We start from the raw sequence: 23,602 nt of genomic DNA on the forward strand, positions 1-23,602 counted from the left end.
ACCGTTTGCCTTAGGGGTTGTAATTAGTTTGTCTTACACATTGTATAGTTTGCGCCTATCTCGCAGCTCACCAGCATTGCTTCAAGCAAGCCTGACTGCCGATGAGATCCCGACGGTCAAAACCAGTCCAGAGTGTCCTCGTGTTGAACCGACACTGCTGGAATTACCCACTGCCAGAAGGCCGTGGTGCTGATGGGGTGTGGTCAAACAACAAAAATGCTTGACTCATCCCCTTGTTGACTTTGTATCTCCTTGGCGGTCGTCCTCTTGAGTGTTTCCCTCCTTTGACTGGCGTTCCATCGCCAGCCTTGCCCATGTGGTCCAACGTCCCTTTGACGGACGCGTCTGCCTTGCCCATGTGGTCCAAACGGATGGACTCGAGGTAAAACAATAACAACAAAATGTAAAGCAATTTCAACATCCTACGCAGTTTAAGTACTCTGTGTAATGGCACGGGGGCTGGCTGAGCTTTAAGTGCCTGTTGCGTTTAAATGCGCACGCCCCTGGAATCGCAGCCCGTTAATTGCGCCACGTTCTCGCGCGCACGCGTGACCTTCTCCCAAATGTCGAGAGGAATATGAACCAAAATAGAAAAAATACACAGCGCTGAAGTCATGCATTATCTGGAGAGACAAAGGCGCCGGGAATATTTTATTTATTTCCTCTTCGCTTCCGGAATGTCGTGATTGAAACGATGCCTCGGCCTATTTCGTTTCTTTTTTTTTTGCAGCTACATCTGTTTTGCTGGATAGATCGGGAGTACATCGGAGTTTGTACACCTACTTGTAGGGCCCTTTCTGTCGGTCCACTGCTAGATGGGGGGCTAAGCCACTGCTGTGAGAGTCGTATGGGTTGTTTGATCATACTTCACCATGCTGGTCAGTGCGGCTTGGTGAAGGTAGGGAGCGTAGACAAGGGAGCTTCAGAAGTGCACTACAATACAACAGTGGAATTCGTGGCACTGCCCTCTGCTGTCTAACACGTAGATCCACCAGTAGGGTGCATGGAGGTCACCCATCCTTGTGCTAAGCAGGCCCAAAACCTGCTGAGCCTGCGTGAGCTAACGATACGAGGCGCTTTCCTGAATATTTCATCATACACAGCAGTTTGTAAGAACTAGATGCTTCCCATGGCGATGGGGGGTGGGGGTCCCGAAATGTAAACAATATTAACCGGGCCCGACATTAATAAAAAAAAACTAATAGAATATCTTCCAGTAAATATCAATACATTACCAATTTTGGGGGGTCTCAAAGTGATAGGTAGAGTGTAGGGGGACATCACCCCCATTGCCCGCCCTTCAATGCTCCACTGCTCCACGTTCATCTCGGTTGCACGAAGCAGGAATTGGAAAGTGGCAGAGTGTGGTTGGTATGGGTCCCAGTGGCTAGGAGATGTTAACTCCCTCGCCTGGTATGCAGGAGGCCCTGGGTCCGATCCCGACCCTGACGCCTGCTGCTGTATATTTGGAATTTGCATGTCTCTCTCCCCCCGTGGTCGTGTGGACTTTTTTCTCCGGGTCTTCTGCACGTTCCCTCCACAACATCACGCGTTTAGATTGTGTTTTGGCTGCTGTACATATCCCACGTGGTAAGCCACTTCGTTGAGCTATGATTTGTGGCCAGGTTGCTTCTGAAATTGGGCTGCATACCTTAATGGGCCTTAGCTGGTAAAATAACAAGTAAAATTTTGTTTTATATCATGGGACCTCCTTTGCCAGTACCAGTGTTAGACCAGAGGATGCCTTTTGGCAACTAGGCTCAAAAGAAAGATATCTCTGGTGTGGACCAATCAGTTTCAAAGACAATGTATATATTATCAGAGTATGTTTTGGGTTTGCATTCTGACCACAAGCATTGTGGTTAATGCACACATGATTCCTTGTAAAAGGTTTCAGTTTTGTGTTTTAACATCTTAACACCTGTTTTGTTGCCAGAAAAAAGGGGAAAGCTATTCTCAATTAGTGTTATAGTTTAAATGGGTGGCCCTGTCCAATGTCCCCCCTCTTCATAGCCCAGCACCTGTGTCCCACCGAGCCTCGGGTCTTGGCGCAGTTTCACCGCCTGCACACTCGACAGCTAGAAAGAACCAAGAAGATGAATCCCTGCAGTCACGAAAGCTTTAAATCGAAAAAAAATCAACAGCTACTCCGCTGTTTGAGGGAACCCAGTCTCTGCCAAGGGATGATCGCTGTTGACTTAACACTTACTGGTACTTATTTTATCGACCCCAGAGGAATTATGAGCTGCGTTCACCCCTAATCAATTGTCAATTAATGTAATCTCACCGCCATGCCCAGAAATATAGATTACGTGAGGATTAAAGTGAGACAGACAGCAACTGAGAGGCATTGCATGCACACAGAGAGACACACACACAGACAAATAAATGAACGGATTAAGAAACGGATGAAAGTTGGCATTCTATGCGTGTGTCAATTTTTGAAAAGAATTTGAAAGTGCCATTTATTTTTTATCCTCACTGAAAAATAATTACCGGTCTGCTCCATGCCAAACGAGCAGCCTCAGGGATGGTTTGGTTTCCGCACCGTCCAGCCTTGGTCCAGGCACGCGGTCAGGGTTTGTTTATCTCTGAGCAAGTGCCGCAAAGGTCCGAGAGAGGGAGAGGGAGAGAATAAATTATTTCACTGTTGCAGAGTGGCTGCTCACCAATGGAGCAAACTGACAGGTTCTCTCTCGCCTCTCAGAGTTGACGAGGGATCCGGAGAGGCTTTGAGGACGACGAGGCCAACAAATATATTTGCCTTTCCCTTGCAGAGATCCTAGCGAGCGGACATGCCCATCGTGTGGACTATTTGTTGCGCCTCGGTGGCATTGGCAATGAGGATATTGCCCGCAACCGAAATGCTCTGACTTAGAATCCCAGATAGGGGTACGGCTCAGTCTACGATCTCTCTGGGCGTTGTTACAAACGAGCACCGCTTTGCGGGAGCTCAGCAGTGGTACGGAGGGAATGTCACCCGCCATGATCGTGTGGAATGCTCAACGCTAGCTCAGGGCTGCCAGCAGAGATGGGCCGCCGTCTTGGGTCATCCTCACACTCGCTCGAGTGGTAGAGGCTCACCGAGGATTGCGGTTCGAGCGCCAGCGGCCGCCCTGGTTAATGCTGCGCGGTGTATTGACCACAAGATCCCTACGCGTCGTCTGCTTCACGGTGTACTTTATAAAAATCTCGTAATATTATTTTTTTTAAAGAGTAGGGCTACGTGTGCCGGTGTCACGGTTCAAATTTGACAATTTTTTAAAAATTACTCTAAAATTTTCTAATTGGGTAAATTCCACACGGTAACATCACCCATACTGGGAAACGCACAGGCACCCCGTGCTGATAGGTCGGCAACCTACTTGCTGTACTGACTTCTACAGGTGTCTTGCTGCTCGTGCAGGCAGTTGCGTCACACATGGAGCTGGCCTATTCAATTATGCAATTAATTGTTCCCTCTACCGATGATCGTTTTTGTGCATTACATGACTCATCGGACAACGCGAATATAGTCGGGGTAAAAATTAACTCGTATAAACAAAGTTTTTCACTATAAATCCTTTATATGCGTGCCAGCCCACATTGGTCTTTGAAACGGGCGGCTAGAGTCCTCTCGTCCTCTGGCTTGAGATGGCTGCCACCTATGGGTCAGATGATTGCCTGCCACCATTAAGCAATTGGTAATTAAATATGAAAAAAAATTTAGGTGTAAAATTTGAAAATTTAGGGAAAAAATGTTCACGAAAATAAATTGTCACGCACAACGAGTGGCATCGGTTTTATTTTATTATTCATTTCTGTTTTTCTTGAGTAAGAGTTTCATTTTTATCACATTGGTATTTTAAATAAAATATGAAAAAAAAATCCTAACAAGTGGAAAATTTTGGGGAAAAAATTTTCAAGAAAATAAATTGTCACGCACAACGAGTCTGTGTGCAAAATGTCAGCTCGATTGGATCACGGGAAGTGGGTTAAAAAACGACCGAAAGATTTGCACGGTCGTAAGCGCGCAAGCAAGCAAGTGAACTTAATATAAAGGATTTAAAAATGTGTCGCCTCCGTTGCAGGTAGTGACGGTGGATGGCAGGTGACGGGCGGGGGCTTGGTGATCACATCACCAGCTTCATCAGCCGCTTATCGCTGGGACGTGGGGGGTTTCCTGCCTTCGGTAGGGGAGCATGTGGAGGACGGCCGCCAATTTTGAAAGGGGGCCCCGAGGAATTGACAACAAAGAAAGTAGCCGGTTGCAATTTTCATTGCATTGATCGACTTAATAGATAAATTGTCACAGCCTGAGCCACGTACATAATGGCTGCATCTTTGTTTGGTTCACCTGCCCACCACTCAAGCCACTAGACGTCCCACACTCCTATGGTTTCATTCTCGCAGCGGCGGCTTTTGGCCGGCCATCGAACGAAGACGGCCACCGCATCGCGCACTTTGCAGATGCCCTTTCGCGGCCGTCTGGAACGTTCTCTTCATTCCGATATTAGGAAGCTATGCACTTTTAAATCATCTATATTAGAACTGCGTTTTGTGTTCGGTGCGTTGTCCTTCCCGCACACCTACGATTAACGCGCTTGGCTACGTACGGTGCAAAAGAAGTTCAACATGCATTGTTGTTGTTGTCATAGGATAACCACTGTTAGAATTTAATTCGTGATATGAATATTACACTTAAAAAATGAGCGTTTAGAACTGTTTGATGAGCCTGCCGGGATTTCCGCACTGTGGGACTATACAAACAATAACAATATGCACACAAACACATAAGCGTGATTCACTGAAGCACACAAGACATTAATAACTCATTAAGCAATGATAATTGTGCATAACCATTCATGTTCCTTCTAATTGCCTAATTGAAATATCCTTGAAAAGGCCTACAAATCATGTGGCTAGCAGTATATTAGAGCAGGAAATGTTTAAAATGTCATTACGGCTTTACACATAGGCCCTGGTTTTTTTTTTTGCATCGACCTTGCATGTCCACATAAAACACCCAAACAACATTACCCGCAATCAGCACGTTTGCACGGGAACGCACTCATGTCCACATTACCCAGCAGCACTTGCAAACAACAAATGACGAAACATTATCAGCCGCGATCGATCCACCCGCTGGAGGAAGTCGTCACGATTTCTCGTGCGCCTACCCCATGTGACGATCCAGCCAGTAGCGGCGCACGAGCTAAGTCCACCGCTCCATCTCCACCGTTGGCGTCCCCTCGAGCGCGTTTCCACACTCTGGGGGGTGACCGTTGGCCATCGTCGACTCCGGCGACATGCCCTGCCCAATTGCGTCGTCGATTGTGACGACTCGAACTTTTTACGCACGGCTCTCAAATCCGCGTCTTTCCTTTCTTATGCGTTGGAGCGTAATTCCAAGAAATCACCTTTCCGTGTTTCTCTCTACTCATGTCAGCTTCTGTTAAACGTCCTGTGTCGTTGGTTATGTGCATATTAACTCTGTGCCATAGCAGCTAATGTCCACGTGGCCATGTAGCGTTCGTTCAAAAAATGTCAAAGTCATTCCTGCTCGAACATTGAGGATGCCCTCATCTCTCGGTGACAGCCCTGAGCCAGCGGTGAAAATGTCACATTCCTATACCAGGGATGGGTCTATCCATGGGGCAACCACAATTGACTTCCCCACAAAGCGGTACTTCTTTTATCGACCCCCTCCCCCTAGAGGGATGATGAGTTGAGTCAACCCCCAACCAGGATTTGAACTCGCAACCTTCCGATTGCGAGCCGCTCGCTCTACCGCTGAGTCACGTGGTCAGATTTGACTCCAACCCCGGCCTACTCCCAACACTTGGAAAAATTTTGCCACACGTTGTTTCGAGCGTGCAAGTTCAGCTTGTACATCTCCAATTTACCCCCCCTGCAGCATAACAAAGGATTATTTAATCGGCTTAACTTAGCTTTCTTATCTACTTCCGCCCCCTGCATCACAAAGCTTCAGTTTGAACTCCATGCGTTACCTCCCAGCCCATACCCCGCCCCCACACTCGGCTTAACTTAGCTTTTTTATCTACTTCCGCCCCCTGCAACACAAAGCTTCAGTTTGAACTCCAGGTTACCTCCCAGCCCACACCCCGCCCCCACACTCACCATGCCGCCTCCCCCCCTCCTTCCCCCGCAACTATATAATTCCTCGTCACAGCCGTCTCTTAAGCACACTTAAGTGGTTGTGCTTTCGCTACGTTGTCCCCACCTGAAAGCGGACGCTTGTGTTGCGCCCAAAACGTTGTGATTTATTTTAGTTTTAATTTTTTTTTCATTTTTGTTTTTACCTACGTGACTTTACCGAAAAAACCAAAGAGTACATATTGTTGTTGTTAGGAATTCTTAGCATTCGTGATGAGCAATTACTTAATGCAAAACAAGATATGAGCGAGACAAGAGTCAAGTTAGCCAAACAACTGGAACACAAACATTCTAAGGACACAACTAGAGAACGCAACAGAATGTTATAACTCGGACAGCTATTCAATCTGGAGGTGGCCTTGAGCGAGTCACGTTGCTTTTGTAAACAAATTGTGATGCTTAATTGTAGAGCAGACTGAGACAAAGGCATCTAAGCGTCTCTCTCTCTCTCTCTCTGCTAAACCATGCTGGGGATTGACAGTAAGGCTTCTTTTTTCTTGGTTCTTTCGGTAAAGTCACGTAGAAGCAGCCGTCTTCAGGTGAAGATGGCTGCTTGCGTTGTAGCCGAAACGTCGTGAGAATTATTTGATTTTATTATGTTTTATTTTTATTATTTTATTACTTCCCTTCTACGTGACTTTACCGAAAGAACCAAGAAGATGAATCCCTGCAGTCACGAAAGCTTTAAATCGAAATTTAAGGCTTCTTTGTTTTCCGATACATCTGGAAGCAGTGTGGAAGAATATCCCAAATGCCCTGTAGAGAAGCGGTCTCTCTGAAGCTCCCTCCAGCGGTGGTGTCGAACGACAATGTCAGGGCTGCACCTTTGCCTTTATTTTCATCACATCTGTTGGCAACTCAAGAGGAGTGGGGGGGGGCTCTTTTTAGCTTCACGCCGGAACAAAATGAAACGCCTCGCGAGATCGAGATGAGCAGGGCCCGCTAAACTCTCGTCAATCTCGCCTTCATCTTTTTCCGGCCGAGTCATTGCCGACTGCTGCTGTCACAGCAGGAAAAGGCGCACTGAGGCCAAATCGGTCAAATACAATTCGAACAAAAAAAATTCTTAAACGACGAAATTTAAATGAATAAAATCTAGGCTCGGCTTGGTTAAAGTTTAATGCTACTGCATGTGCCGCCGTGTGATATGACAATTCTGCGGTGCGGTATTGTTCTTGTTTGTTGACTTTTTCATTTAAAAGCATCAAAAACGTGACACTGTGATGCATTTTTACGTGATGTCGGCTCACACCAATTACGCGCGCACGCACACACACACACGCGCACACACACACGCGCACACACACACACGCGCACACACACACACACGCGCGCGCACACACACGCGCACACGTCGGCGTGATGAATTGAAATGCGCTCTTTGCGTTTCGCAGGCATCCCCCGTATCGGAGACGAGCAGACACTACTAACTGGCTCCCGTAACCCCTTTGTGCTCCAAAAAAGGCTCAGCGAGCCCGGAGACTCCCGAATCTCAATTCAAAAGCACAACCGCGCGGTTCAGTGCCGACACAAAAGAAGAAAAAATTAACCCGTAAAAACAAAGTTTTCACTATAAATACTTTATATGCGTGGCATCGGGGCGGCTAGAGTCCTCTCGTCCTCTGGCTTGAGATGGCTGCCACCTATGGGTCAGATGATTGTCTGGCAGCATTAAACAATTGGTAATTAAATATTTTAAAAAATTCCCTAAACAGTGTAAAATTTTGGAAAAAAAATTTCACGAACATTAATTGTCTCCCACAACGAGTCTGTGTGCAAAATGTCAGCTCGATTGGATCACGGGAAGTGGGTTAAAAAACGACTGAAAGATTTGCACGGTCGTAAGCATTCAAGCACGCAAGCACGCAAGCAAGCAAGCATGCAAGCGAACTTAATATAAAGGATTTAAAAAGAAGTAAACATTTCACGAAGCGCACAGTCGCCTGGCGTAAAGAGACTCGCTAAGGGTGGCACGTCACACGACAATCGTTTTTCTCTGCATTTATTTTTCTTTTACTTCCGCCAATTATATTCCAATTGTGCTCTCGGCATCGTGCCGCGTGACGAATGCATGTCTGTTCGCAGCCCTCGCAGCTGGGCCGTCTGACATCATCCCGTGCTTCCAGAATACCACACCAGGAGGTTCCTACCAGTAAAATCGTGACATTGTTTCAAACTGCTGCGCTAGGCAATTGAACCGGAGACCTCGAGATTGCCAGTTTCAGCGTGCGAACCATTCCCGCGTGATGACAATATCTCTGGGACACCGAAGATTTCGGTCGAGATGGGATCATGAAACTGCAATATTTTTAAAGGTTACTAATTGTGTCAACGAAACTTAGTTTTGAAATACGCAAAACCATCTGTTTGGTATTTTAAAGTTCATTACTATAAACCTTAGGGATATTGTAAACAAATGTACGTTTTTCACATTACCGTGTTTAAAAATGTGTGAATGTTTGAAGAGGTGCATGAGCTATTGAGAAATGTAAACAAATTGCAAAGGCCACCTAAGAAAATCATTTATTTAATTTGCTTTTTCATTTGCATATATATTTTTGTGTCTTTTCATTTTACCGAAAAAAATAATTCTGGGTTGGCGAAAACTGAATTAAATAACTTTTTCTTAAATAAATTAGTCACAAGCTTCTTCTGTCAATGTGACACCTGAATCAGTGAATCTTTATTGTTCTCAGGCTTTTCACTCCAGCCACACAATCGTATTTCTAAATAAGTAAATATACATTCACTCGGAAAACGCTGAATTAAATCAATTGCATGGCATTCAACCTTTGATGCAAATTTGTGGTGGAGAGGCGACGCGGTGGTTAGCGCACTGCACCGTAAACCCTCCGACTGAGTTTGGCTGATATCAGTGGCGAGTAATTTCTGGGTCGTGTCTCAGGCAGTCCGGTGCCCTTCTCCCTGTCACCCCTACCCTTCACAAACCCGCATTGACCAGCGTGGAGATGTATGGGGCCGTCCATAAATGACGTCACGCGATTTTGGACGATTTTTGACCCCCCCTTAAATATGACGTCACAAAGCTCTGCCCCCCCCCCCCAAAAAATAAAACATGCTTCAAATCGCTTTAAACTATTGTCATTGTAGTGCGTATTTAATGTGGCGCTGCACTCTGATGTTGTATTTAATTAAGTAGAACGTGTTGTCTATATTTATTTTAAATTGCGCATTTTGATGTGACGTCACATTTCTCAAACCCGCCCCCCCCCCTCGTCACACATCGTCACAAATGTCTGACCTTCCCCCCCCCTAGGTGCGTGACGTCATTTATGGACGGCCCCTATGGCCAAAAAGCCCCATGGCTGAAGTGGCTTGTGGACGCCTGTATCCAACCGTGGATTTGAGAATGGCTCGAATTTATTTCGTACAAATGCGGGCCTTCATCTGGCAGTGAATCAATCGATCGCAGCTGCTGATAATGATGATTATGATGATATTGATGAAGAATAAAACAAAAATCCAGCCCTTTTTATATCAGTGGATTAATCCTGGCTGATGATGAAGATAATGATGATGATGATAAGTACACATGTGTTCTTGTCATGATAACGTTCTGCTGAATCTGCACACTCTTAAATGTGTTTTCCACATTGAGTTCCAATGCCACTGAGCAATGTGGAAATTTACTTTGAATTAGCATGGGTGGAATAGGAATTAATATTATTATTTTATTAGCAAAGCCCTTCCATGTGGCCTCTCTCTCGTTATATCTCTTGACAAGCATGAATAAGTGACAATAATCTGATGGGCCTCTTGCATATCCACTGCCAGCCTGAAATATTTATAACTTCGTTACAGCAAACTAGATGTGAACAGCATAACGGGAAGTGATGCATGAGAGACCCCCATGCGGTTTAACGCTGAGGTATTTCAATCTAAAGCCACACAATTCGATTTTTTGAGGCAAAGACCTTTTTAAAATATATTCATTCAATCCACGAAAGTGTGTAATTGACACAGGCCGCGGTGTTTAAGTTTGTTCCCGAAACTTGTGACTAGGCAATTCATCAATAAAGTGGAGTTTTTATTATTATATTTTAGTCAATGAAGGCTGGGAGTTAATGAAAATCGTCCCATGTGACCTTGGCTGTACGATTACCCGCCGATAGACGAAAGTATGGCTGATTGTGAATTGGACAAATATTTCCTCGTCTGAATGTAGATGCACACTGAGGCCATGCAGTCTACTTGTTAGAGACGCCGTCGTTATTATACTTCATAATTGGTTTATTTTGCATTAGGGTTGTCGTGTCAGTGTGGTGTCAACGATAACCCGCCGCCGCCCGACAGAGCCAATCAACTTCTTGGTTCTTTCGGTAAAGTCACGTAGAAGGGAAGTAATAAAATAATAAAAATAAAACATAATAAAATAATTTTCACAAGAGCCAATCAAATCAAGTTATCGCGACGTCATGGGCAAATGCGTCGATTGATTTGGATTTTTCAAGCAAATTGGAGGGGAAAAAATGTGTTTAACAAATTGCCAAAAAAGCAAGAAAAATTAACGGATCAGGTGTCACAATATTAGTCGTGGAGACGTGAGTATAAAATCTGTTATCACATTATGAGAGTCTGCAGTGACTAACGAAGACATGAAGTGGTAATAGATTACAAATGTGTTTAAAATTATTTACTTAGTACAATGACATTTCACATCAAAAGCGTTTATTATAATTTGTGACTGCTTCACTGTACTTCGAGAATCAATTAAAATAAATGAACACATTGAAGCCTTGACAAAATGTCCACAGATTGTCATCAACTGGACGAAGACTGTGACTTACATTTATAAAACAAATTCTTACTGAATCAACACTGGTAGGCCATTGGGCGCCGCGGTGGAAAGATGTTAACTACCTCGCCTGGTATACAGGAGGTCGTGGGTTCGATCCCGATCCCGACCCTGACGCCTGCTGTATATTTGGAGTTTGCATGTCTCTCTCCCCGTGGTCATGTGGATTTTTCTACGTGTCCCCTGATTTATCCCTCCACATTTAAAAACGTGCCTTTAGAGTATTTGCCTGCTGTAAAATTCCACATGACGATAAGCCACTTCGTTGAGCTATCATTTGTGGCCTGGCCACTTCTGAAAAAGAGCTGTATAGCTCAGTGGGCCTTACCTGGCTCGTGTGTTGCTTTAGTTCGTGATATCGGCCAATCATCCCAATCAGGACCCTCTGTAAAAAAAACACTGGAGTCTCGACATGGCTCTCAAATATACTTTTGGTTTTTTTTTAAGCCGCTATTATAATTATAATTAGTGTACTATCTACTCATGACACAGGGCAGCCTGGCAGCTATGTCAGCCAGCCCATAATGCTTTGTGCCATATGTGAAGTTGAGCCTTGGGCATCGGCTTTCAATTACTGTCAGTGACTGGCAGTCTGGCAGCTGACTAGCTTTTCACATCTGCCATTCATTTCCATGCCCGCATGGGCTGGGCCCTGTTTGGTTTATGAATTATATAGCATAGCATGGTTATAGTAGGACATACCATTGGGACTCAACTCACAAACCTCCACCGGATGAATGTTGGCACGTTTGCAATTGTCATTATATTTCACAAGCAGTGGAAGGCTTCGTTAAGTTGCACCGGGCAGTGAGATGATGATGAGTCTGCCAGTGTACGTGCGAATTGAGGCAAAGTGGCACGGTGAAATACGCAAGTGGGTGTGTGGTGCATGCGAAATTTGGCACAAAATTACGGCCCTGTTACTTCAATGTGTGTGAATGGTGTGCGTGTATTGCTTAGCCATTCAGTCGCGTATTTTTATCCCGTCTCCCGGATGTGGCAATTGAAACAAAGGTGCATTTTTATTATTATTTTATTATTTTTCATCTACGTGACTTTACCGAAAGAACCAAAGGGTATGGATCCTTGCAGTCACGAAAACTTCAAATCTAGAATGAGGTGCAAAGTGTGCTCAATCTATCCCCCATCGCCCCCTCTGTCCACCCAGCTGCAGGACGCGTGTGGTGGGGTAAAGGCGTGGGTTACTCCTACGTCGTGCGAGACACCTGGTCATCGTGGACGATTAGGCCACATGGCATCTAGAGGGATTGTCTGGAGCTCCCTCGCGTGGAGACACTTCTGCCAGCAGTGGCATGAGATAGCACCTTCAGGGCTGCACCCTTATCTTTTAACCTCGATTTCTCAGGATTTATATAAACATCCAATTATTATTTTTTTTGTCGTAAATAGAGGACGGCGTATTCGTACCTGAGCTAGTTTGTTTTATTTAACAGCATTCATTTGAATGTTTCAAAATTATACGATCGCCCTGCCCATCATGGTAATCTTTATTTGTTATTGATAACAATATTAATAACATTTCCGACGTTCGTAGCTGACCTCTATTAGCATCATTAACATAATACATTTTACCTGCTTAATAAAATGACCCAATGTCCACAAAGAATTTGGCAAAGGTAATTGCTGCAGAAATTATCTGCACAGAACTTGCATAATTTGCTTGAAAGCCTGTGTGTATAATTTATTTGATTTTAGGCTCGTGATTTAACAAAAAAAATGTATCCACCTAATTGCATATGAAACAGATACAACGTTTGCCAATTTCTGAACCTCACCGACAATGCTCGCCACTTACAAGCGTTTGTTTTTGGCTGCAAATTCATTTGGATCGTGTTTGCCGTCGCGCACACCATGTTCGAGATGCAGCCCAAAGTGGCGTGCTCATGCCACTGCGAACAGAAAGACGTCGACTGTCAGTGCATCTCTCGAGAAACGTGGGGATGGAGTTGTGGCCGACTCTTACACGCTGGCCAGACATCGTAGAAGAGGCAGGAGGAACGAACTATTTAGCGACCTGACCACAAATGATCGCTTAACGAAGTGGCTTATGTAGATATTTATAGCAGCCAAATACTTCGAAAATCCACGTGGCCACGGGGAGAACGTGCAAACTTCAAATAAGCCCACGATCCCCTGTATACCTGGCGAGGGAGTTCACATCTCGTCACCGCGGCGCCCACCCACACTTCACCCCGCTATGAGACCTGCTGATTGGCTGACTGTGGTGAAAGCATCATTTACATTTCTGGATGGGCAGTGGCGGTAGGTGGGTAGGGGGCATTTAATAAACTTGCACCGTTGTTTCAGCTGCCGCACTAGGAGATCGAATGGAACTGGTGGCCGATGACGTATCAGAAGAGATGGGGGTACCCACACTTTACCCCACCGCTCATGACTTGCCAATCAACTAATTGCAGTGCGCTTCATTTTTAAATCCTTTATATTAAGTTCGCTTGCTTGCGTGCTTGCGTGCTTGCTTGCTTGCTTACGACCGTGCAAATCTTTCGGTCGTTTTTTAACCCACTTCCCGTGATCCAATCGAGCTGACATTTTCCACACAGACTCGTTGTGCGTGACAATTAATTTTTTGTGAAAATTTTTTTCCAAAATTTTACACTGTTTAGGGAAAAAAAAAATGTAATTACCAATTGCTTAATGCTGGCAGACAATCATCTGACCCATAGGTGGCAGCCATCTCAAGCCAGAGGACGAGATGACTCTAGCCACCACGCATATAACGGATTTAGAGTGAAAACCCTTGTTTTTACGGGTTAATTTTTTACTGCTGAATAGACTGAGGCCCCATTGTTTCAACCGATGACCTCTGAGATGCAAGTCCAGTACGCGAACCATCACGTGATGGTACGCCTAATAATAGTCATCGTCGCAGTAAGAATCATCAGTTAGAAACTCGATTAAAAACATTGCATTTGGAAGTGGATGGACGTGCAATGGGATTTATATTCATTCACGCTTACACCCACATTGATCATTAATCGTATACAATTATTTTCACTATTTTTTACAATTCGTAGCACTTGAAAATTTGGGTTGTATATCCCTTGAAAAATATCACGGACTTCTTATTAGAACCATCCTTGTTTTTATCTATTTACTGTCTTTTTGGACAAGTAAATTTTCACTTAGTTTCGTCGTTTGAGTCAGCGAAAGTAATTGTCAGGGTAAGCGTTCAGCATGGATACAAACTCGAGACGAATTTAATTGGTCAAACATGTTTTGACACCGGAAAAAAAATCTAAATCCCCTGTAAAGATGCCATCCCATACATATTTATATTTCGCCAGGAGGAATATCCAGGTCAATACAGCATGCAAACTAAAACTATACAAAGAAAAGACAGCATGGCATGGCCAACATTGGACCTCCAATTTAACTTGCGCTGAGCATTTGACTTTTTGGCTTGTGTGTGTGTGTGTTTTGTAATTTCGCACAGTTTTGGCCACAAAATCGGTTGGCATGGTAGAGAGTATTTATTTATATATATTGTAACTTCATTGCTTAGCAAGTGGGGTATTGATTAATGCATGAGCCCTCGCCCCCACCTCTAAAGTAGTGGCATCATTCCTAACAAACCGAACCAAGGTGGGTCTCATTGTCTGTAATTTCAGTCACCATTGACATCAGTCACTGATGTCACCATCAAAATTGACTTTCCCCACACACATCTCTCACAATTCATCTCGCTTTTCTCTCCGGTTTGGCATCAGAATCTGTATTGATACTGGAGGAATCCGATGAGCTGTAAAGCTCTTTTTCACAAATGTCCAGCAGGGGCCGGTCAGATAGGAGTGCAAAGTATAGGAGATGTAAGAAAATCACAAAAAAATATATACAAATAAAACTAAACCATTTTTTTTATTTTACCAGGTGAAGCGACCTGGCCACAAACGATAGCTCAATAAAGTGGCTTATCACGTGGAAGCGTATCGCAGCCAAATAAAAACACATTCCTGCCGATGGAGCTGGTAGGAACGTTGGGTTGCTCGGTCAATGGCCAGGGTCAACGGCGGCGTGGTGTATTCCGCAAATATGGCCGACTGTGAGGGCGGGCACAAGCCGGCGTGAGTAGGATAAACGTTGAGTTTTATAAAGGCACCACGGGGTGACCAGCCCCTCCCCACCCAGCCCCACCCAGCTCCACCCTCCCCACCTAGCCCCTCCCCACCCTCCCCACCCAGCCCATCCCCACCCTCCCCTCTCCACCCAGCCCCACCCCTCCCATTTTTGGATTCACGACGGACTGACGGACGGACACAATAATCCCCTGTGGGCTGGTGTAACCAAGAGGTTCCTACCAGTATAAACGTACGTTTCTGGATGCCACAGGCCATCTCATTCCCGTACAAGACAGGATCCCATCACTTCCTCTCAGATGTGTTCTCCAATTGGACTGCCATTCCATCATCACCAGCCTCATCCATCGGCTACCATCCCTTTTAGGGATGTGTTCGTCCCAAGCCCGCTTACGTGTCGACCTTTCTCATTTCCCATTCGTGTTGTCATACTTCTTCTGTTCCTCGTCTTCCGGCGTTAATTCCAACACTCTCGATGGGGAGGTCGCTCCTTCTTCTGTGCTGCCCTTGCTGTCTGAAACTCCTTCTGTCTGGGCCACTTCGCCCGCCAACTCCCTTCCACGATTCTAGTTCAGGATTGAAATGCCCCTCCTCTGCTTCTTGTTCTCCTGCCCGTGACTTGTCTGTCTGTCCCTCTCTGACTCTCTCTATGAAGGGTCTTCATTCTCAACTCTACAATATTGTCAACTCCTCTACCTCAATGTCACCCTCCTACTCCTCACCTCCCACACTCATGTAGATAACTTTGTTGTCCCCTTTCAACTTGTCAGCTCCCCCACCCCCATCACACCCATCAATTCACGAAATTTAAATATCTTGAGATGTGGTCACATTGCAATGCATTCATTGCCTTGCTCAGATATTTATTGAAAAAAAAAGTGCCCGTCCAAATGAGTTAATTTGGCAAAAAAAGCAACATAAAGTCTTTGAGTTAGAAATATGTGGCCACCCTGCTTGTGTAATTTTCTTCTGCCAGAGTTAAGTGATGTGCATTTTACTTTGATGAGCTCAAAGTAAGCCGATGACCAAATGAGAGTGCAATGCGTTCGTTGACAACAACACTGCCGCTCCTCGCCATGCGTGTATTCATCTTCTTGGTTCTTTCGGTAAAGTCACGTAGAAGGGAAATAATAAAATAATAAAAATAAAACATAATAAAAAAATTCTCACGACCTCATTCAGACACTGTTTTTCCGACAGACCTGTTCTTCACCTGAGGACGACTGCTTGCATTGTGGCCGAAACGTCGTGAGAATTATTTTATTATGTTTTATTTGTATTATTTCATTATTTCACTTCTACGTGACTTTACCGAAAGAACCAAGAAGATGAATCCCTGCAGTCACGAAAGCTTTAAATCGAAATGTGTGTATTGTTTGAAAACACATTTCTATAGAACCGCGTGTGATGTTTAGATTGTTGTTCTTCCCGGGCACCTCCGATTAGCACGGTTGGATACATACGATGCGAAAGAAGTTCAACATACATATGTAGTGTACTAATTCAGAGACACGAGTAGGAGGCGTTATCCCTCTTGTTTATTCCGGCTCTCACAGCCATAGGGGACAGCCAACATGCTGCCAGACCCACAGCTTGAAGAGGCGAAGACCACAACGACAGCAGCACGACGAGTTACATTCCCAATGGCAGCAGCCCCGACTGTGAGTCGGGGCTCGCCTTTTATTCTTCCCAGCGTGGCCACGCCCCCTACTGGATCCCCCAGAGTGCTCTGGGCTTGGCCCACGTGTCCAACTGCTCGAGCGGGCTGCTACCCCTAATCACATTGTCGACAAATCTCCCAGCGCTACGCGCTACAGTGACTCATTCAATGTCACTACACATGCATACATACGTCCGATCTCATCAGATCTCAAGAGTTAAGGGTGGTTGAGCCTGGATAGTGCTTGGATGGGGGACCACCACACATGACAGTTTGGTGTAGGCCATGAAGCTACGTAAAGCAGAGGGCAATCCAGAAAGAGGGATTGCTGTGCTGTACTCATACACCCCGGCATATATCCGCCAACCCACGCTGACCAGTGTGGTGAAGTATGGTCAAACATCGCTCGTGACACCGCGCAGCACTGGCGGGGGGGACCTCATCCAGCGGGGGATTTGACGAGCGGGCACCTTAGTGCGCGTGCGCCCTACCAAATGTGAAATGGGAAATGTACGCGGCCCGATTTGTGATAAATGAAAAAACTAAATTGTTGTTGTTGGGTTTCCCAATGAAGCGGACGCGAGTTGGATTTCGCTGCGACGAGCACCCGCACACGTTTTGCTCCGAGTCAGCGATATGGGAGAGGCATTAAACTGCGTCAGAAAGAGCGATTGTGCATAATGCTTAGAAATGACATGTTTATTTCATGCCCTCGCTGTTTTTAGTGTTTATTTTTTTTTGCCTTTGTCAGCTCTTTTACTCAACCCGTTTGCGTGCGCGCGTGCTTGCGTGAGGAGTGGTGGCGCAGCGGTTAGCGCGCTCCGCTTTGAACCCGGTGACCCGAGTTTGATTCCCGCTCACGGCCAACGCCAGTGACGATTATCTGAACCGGTCTTGGTCTTCCCCTGTAAACGTCGCCGCTGGGGAGACAAAGACGGCCGGGCGTGGTGCTCGCCACCCAGCCCCTCGTGTGCCAGTGCCGGCCTTCATAGGTGCTCGCTAACAGCACTTGCCCCAACAGTCTGTCAAAGGCTGTACGAGGGATCTTAGTATTGTGCACATGCACGTGTGAATTCATGTTGTGCGTCGGGTGTGGTAGCACAATGGTTTTCGCACTGCACGACAATTCCATTGACCTAAGATTAAATTCCGGCCTATACCCAATTACATTGGCAAGTAGTGACTGAACTGTTTCCTACAAAGACAAACTAAGGCAAAGATCCCCCGTATCGCCTTAACAGACTGTTGGGGAAAGTGCTGTTAGCGAGCACCTATGAAGGCCGGAATGGCACACGAGGGAGTGGGTGGCCAACACCACGCCCGACCGCCTTTGTCTCCCCAGTGGCGATGTTTACACACCACACCGGGTACTCATCTGAGGCTGAGTCGACCTAGGGAGAGGCCCTGGACCTGTCGGGTTCATAGCGCAGCTACCACACACCACAGGCATATCCACACCACACACAGCAGCAGCAGCAGCGGCGGCTTCTTGAGATGTTGTGATAAATTCAAACTGCGTTGTAATCGTCTCGTAAGTCCGAGAACAGCGATCACATTCAAACTTTTATTTCTCTCGCCGTGAAAAATCCTGTTCCTTTTCCCAGAAACTAATTCGTCACGAATGACATCGTCATTTAGATTGTACATCACTCCCAATTGAGAGACTTGTTGGTGCATTTCTTTCTATTAAATTACTTCTGCACCAGCGTACTGCGTCTTGATTTATACCCAATTTCGAAAGTCTTCTGTCCCTTCTCATGACTATCATACACATTCTTTTTTTAAACTAAGTTTATGTACTTTTTTTGACAGCATATAGGATGTACGCTCATGTCTTTTCACACAGCGGTTATCCTGTGGAAATTCCGGCTACGACCTTGGGAATATGGAATTTCAACCACGGACGTATGAATTTTGATTTAAAGCTTTCGTGACTGCAGGGATTCATATTCTTGGTTCTTTCCGTAAAGTCACGTAGAAGGGAAATAATTATTTTATTGTTTCCCTTCTACGTGACTTCACTGACGTATGGTCAAAGATGAGTAACATCTACATTATTCCGATGTAGGCAGAGACACCGACATTGTCATCGTTTTGTATTCTTTCCACGCAATCTCTCTCTTGCGGGGCGAGTGGTGGCAGTGCACGTGGCTGGCTGCCTGTAATCCTCGCAGCAGCAACAGCGGCTTTTGGCTGGCCATCGAACAAAGACGGTCACCTCATCGTGCGCTCTCAGATGCGCTTCTGTGGCCGTCTGGAACGCTTCTTCTTGCACTATTAGGAAGCCACTGGAGCTATGCACTTTTAAATCTAGATTGAAAACGTATTTCTTTGGAACAGCTTTTTTTGTGTTCACTTTGTTGTCTTTCTCCCGCACCTTCGATTAGGACAGTCACCTACGTGCGGCACAAAAGAAGTTCAACATATATACATAGCCGTGGCCAGAAAGCCGACTCGGGATTCTGGGTAATTGCGCTATCCACAGTGCACCTGCTCCCCCCATTAACGCTTGTAGGAGGTACAAAATGAAAAATGATATCCGACAATTTGTAACCCACAAAAAAAGACGTGCCGGTGTAATTTGCAATAAAGCCACGTTGTTTTACAATGAAAACTCTGCCCTAAAGTGATGTCTCTTATTAATAACTTATTTTAGCCTCTCAATGTCTTCTTTTGGGAGCAGTGGCCCACCGTACATTGTGGAAGCCTGTCCACAGCGATTATCTTCGTGTGCCCAAGCGATCGGGCCTGCCCTCTGAATGAGGCTTCAACTGGCGAAAGTGGCATCTTCCATTCATCATCATTACCCGCGGAGCGCCTGGCAGAAAAGTGATTGGGAGGCCCCTAAGAAGAGATGACGGGGCGTATCAAGGTGACTTAACTCAGCCCCCTGCGTAATTTTCTAACGCGCCACGATGCGCTGTTGCGGCAGGCAGCTCGGCACGAATTCGCGCCGTCGCCCGTCAAAGGACCGGCCCAGCGCGCCGCTCACGGCAACAACAGCAGCAACAACAGCAGCAACAACAACAGCAACAACAACAACAAAATATCTCGCTCGCGATATCCGTCCGCAATTTTTTCTCCGCGCGCACTTTTTTTTCAGCTCCTCTTTTCCGTTTTTTTGGTTTTTGTTTTGTGAAACGGATACGTTTTTTTCTGAGCCGAGCGTCGTGGGAGGTAAATGCGCACTCGTTGAAAACTCTTCCTCTCTACAGGCAAATGGCATCCCTCTGATTTGAATGTTAAAAAGTCTGCAAATGCGCGTGGAGAGGTGCTTGCTTGTACGACACTGAGAGGCAGAAAGAGAAAAACGTATATTATTATCGAGCATACGCAAGTCAGAGACGTCGCATTGACTGTTAACAAAGTAAGGGTGGCTTAGGCATGCCGCATCGCTAGAAGGGTTGATGGCCAGTGGTTGAGACTAATGTCAGAGTAGTAGCCAACGGCTGTTTGTCGCTTGTCACATTACTCCGTTGCCATTTCCCGCCCAGCGTTATCCAGATTGTGCTGTCAGTGTCATGCCATGAGACTGGATATCTCGCAGAGCATTTCAACCCTTCGTGTTAGAAAGCAGCCCACTGAACCTGATTTCATGGAGCTACATTTGAGATCCCTTCAAGTGACCACTGGTCCAGTAGGAGCCAGCACTTCCCCGCTCCCTCTGAATACGACAGTAATATTCGTCCCATGACAGTCGAACCGATATTTTTACATTTCCACAGTTTCTAGTTATACAATTGAGCGCAGAATCAAATGAACGTGATGATTTATGTTTGTGCGTGGTGACCAGGCTGAGACCACTCAACTCACTACGCTTTGCGAACGAGTCGATTTCGTGGTGCCACTCGGCTGGAGGAGTTGTTCTCTTCACTCAAATGAGACATGTGTTCCACATGTGGCTTTTACTATACTATTACTACACTATGTTTGTTTTAATTCAGCAGGCAAGTCCCACTCTCATTCAGAAGCAACCTAGCCATAAATTATAACTCAACGAAGTGGCTTATCGCGTGGATATTGACAGCAGCCAGATACTCTAAATGCATGTCTTTTTAAATCCTTTATATTAAGTTCACTTGCTTGCTTGCTTAGGACCGTGCAAAACTTTCGGTGGTTTTTTTACCCACTTCCCGTGATCCAATCGAGCTGACATTTTCCACACAGACTCGTTGTGCGTGACAATTAGTGTTCGTGGAAATTTTTTTTCAAAAATTTTACACTTTTTAGGACAAAAATATGATATTTAATTACCAATTGCTTAATGCTGCCATGCAATCATCTGACCCATAGGTGGCAGCCATCTCAAGCCAGAGGACGAGAGGACTCTAGCCGCCACGCATATAAAGGATTTATAGTGAAAAACTTTGTTTTTACGGGTTATACTTGTTTTTATGTAGAGGGAAAATCCCGGAGGACCCGGAGAAAAAATCCACGCGACCACGGGGAGAACATGCAAACTCCAAATATACAGGCATTAAGTTCAGGATCGAGCCTATGACCTCTTGTATACCAGGTGATATAGTTAACATCTCGCCACCTTGAGGCCTATCGAGAAACTTCCCTGAGGGAGGGGGGGGGGGCAGTTCTGATACGTCAAGCATTTCACAAACTGCCCTACATTAATTTTAATTTGAAAAGCATTCAATGTATTTTCTCTGGTAAATATCAACAAAGTATAAATGTTATGGGTGTCAAGGTGGGACGCGAGGGTGGGGGGTGGCATAGCAATCAGCAATCTACTGGACATCTGTTAAAAAGAGCGTTTATAGCTCATGGGATTCCCCCGTGTAACAAAAAAAATATATTCTGATTCTGACCTCGATTGCCCGCCTGCCCCCGCTCCCCCATCAGATCCATCGCTGGCCCTCAGCGCCGCGAGTGGCCACGTTGTTGCCACCTCGGCTCTGAGCTCCGCTTTCTGCGGGCAGGCGGTGTTGTGTTGTCCTCAGACGCTTTCGACGGCGACCCAAAAGGTCACGGAGAAGGGTGACCCCCTATTCTTAGGTTTTTTCGGTAAAGTCACGTACCGAAAAAACCTAAGAATATAAGGGTGACCCCCACCCACCACGCGCGCTTGCAGGTCAGAGGTCGCGAACGGGTACCCGTACCCAACCGGGTACGGGTAGCCGGGTATCGGGTAGGGTACGGGTATCGGGTACCCGGTTGCGACCTCTGCTCCACGCGCCTGGCTCCTGCGTGCCGAGCTTTGCCGCGAGCTAGAGTCTCCAGATGGACCCGGGCTTGTTTACACGCCGGCATTTTAATCGGAGGATCTGAAAGGGTCAAGTTGGTTTCGTTTCACTTATCGCGCTGCTGCTGCTGCTGTTATTATTTAGGTGATTTGGCTGCTGTAAATTCCCACGTGACGGTAAGCCACTTCGTTGGTGCTGCCATTTGTGGCCACGTCGCTTCTGAAAAAGAAGAAAAATTAACCCGTAAAAACAAAGTTTTTCACTAGAAATCCTTTATATGCGTGGCATCGGTTTTATTTTATTATTCATTTCTGCTTTTCTTGAGTAAGAGTTTCATTTTTATCACATTGGTATTTTAAATTAAATATGAACAAATGTTTTTCCTAAAAAGTGGAAAATTTTGGAAAAAAATTTTCACGAAAATTAATTGTCACGCACAACGAGTCTGTGTGCAAAATGTCAGCTCGATTGGATCACGGGAAGTGGGTTAAAAAACGACCGATATATTTGCATGGTCGTAAGCGTGCAAGCAAGTGAACTTAATATAAATGATTTAATAATAGCGTAGTGGGCCTTACCTGGTCAAATACAAAAATAGTTTACTGATATTTCTATTATTTTCGTGTGATTTTCTTACGCTTCCTATATTTTGCCACTCCTATTGTGTTTTTGTATTGTTCGTTGTAACTTTCTGACTTCGCCCCTCCGAGACATCTGTGAAAAAAGAGCTTTACCGCTCTTCGGATTCCTCCAATCTCAATTTTAAAAAACAATTCTGATAATGTCCGGCACGCCGCGGTTTTCAATACAACGCTCACCGGTTCGATCTCACTGCGCGGCACTTGAAACAACGGAGCAAGCTTCCTTAAATCACCCCACCCACCCCCCTCCTCCTCCCTACTGCGCCGTTCACCGCCTCTGTCCTACGACCAGCGGACTGAACGGCTGCGCGGTTTGCGTCCGGTGGGGTAAAACGTGGGTACCCTGAGTCTCTCCCAGGGTCCCTGCCTCCTCGTCTCGTCTCGTCGCTCCTGCCTCCTCCCGCCCTCTCCTCGCCGCCTTTGTCTCTAATCTCGTTCAGCACTTCGCTCCGTTTCCCTTTCGTGCTCTCGTCCTTCTTGTCTCGCTCGATAGCGCGCTGAGAACGAGTGTTTAAGGGACGCGTTATATATTAAAATTGTTCTTATTATTATTGTTTACACATCTTCGAAGATGTCTCTGATCGGCATGGAAGAGTAGGCCAAATCACCCCCCGCGATCGTGGGGAGCCCCTGTCGCCAACAGTTTTGCGTGAGCAGCAGATTCAAGGGCAGCACCTTTTTGCTTCTTATAAAAAAAATAGTCCGGGTTTGTTGTTGTTGTTGTTATTGGACGGTGCCATTTAACCGTCGTGAATGTCAAATACACAAATAAAGCGGTGAGCTTCCGAGGTGGAGGGCGGAGGCGAGGGGGGAGTGTAAATGAGACCGGCATGCTGTCCTCAAAGAATGCCCCCCACCTCCGACTCCGTGCGCGATTTCACGCTGCGGTGCCCGCGTGCAACGCCGATCTCCGTGCCTCGGTGAGCCACTGACGGCATATCCCTGCCAAGTGATCGCCTCTCCTGACAGCGCCTTTCACAAATGCGCAGCAGCGGCAGTTATTGATGCGCTAGCCCGCG

Source organism: Lethenteron reissneri, chromosome 55 (assembly GCF_015708825.2).
Source record: "Lethenteron reissneri isolate LAM-NWPU_2019-01 chromosome 55, ASM1570882v1, whole genome shotgun sequence".
Classification (NCBI taxonomy): domain Eukaryota; kingdom Metazoa; phylum Chordata; class Hyperoartia; order Petromyzontiformes; family Petromyzontidae; genus Lethenteron; species Lethenteron reissneri.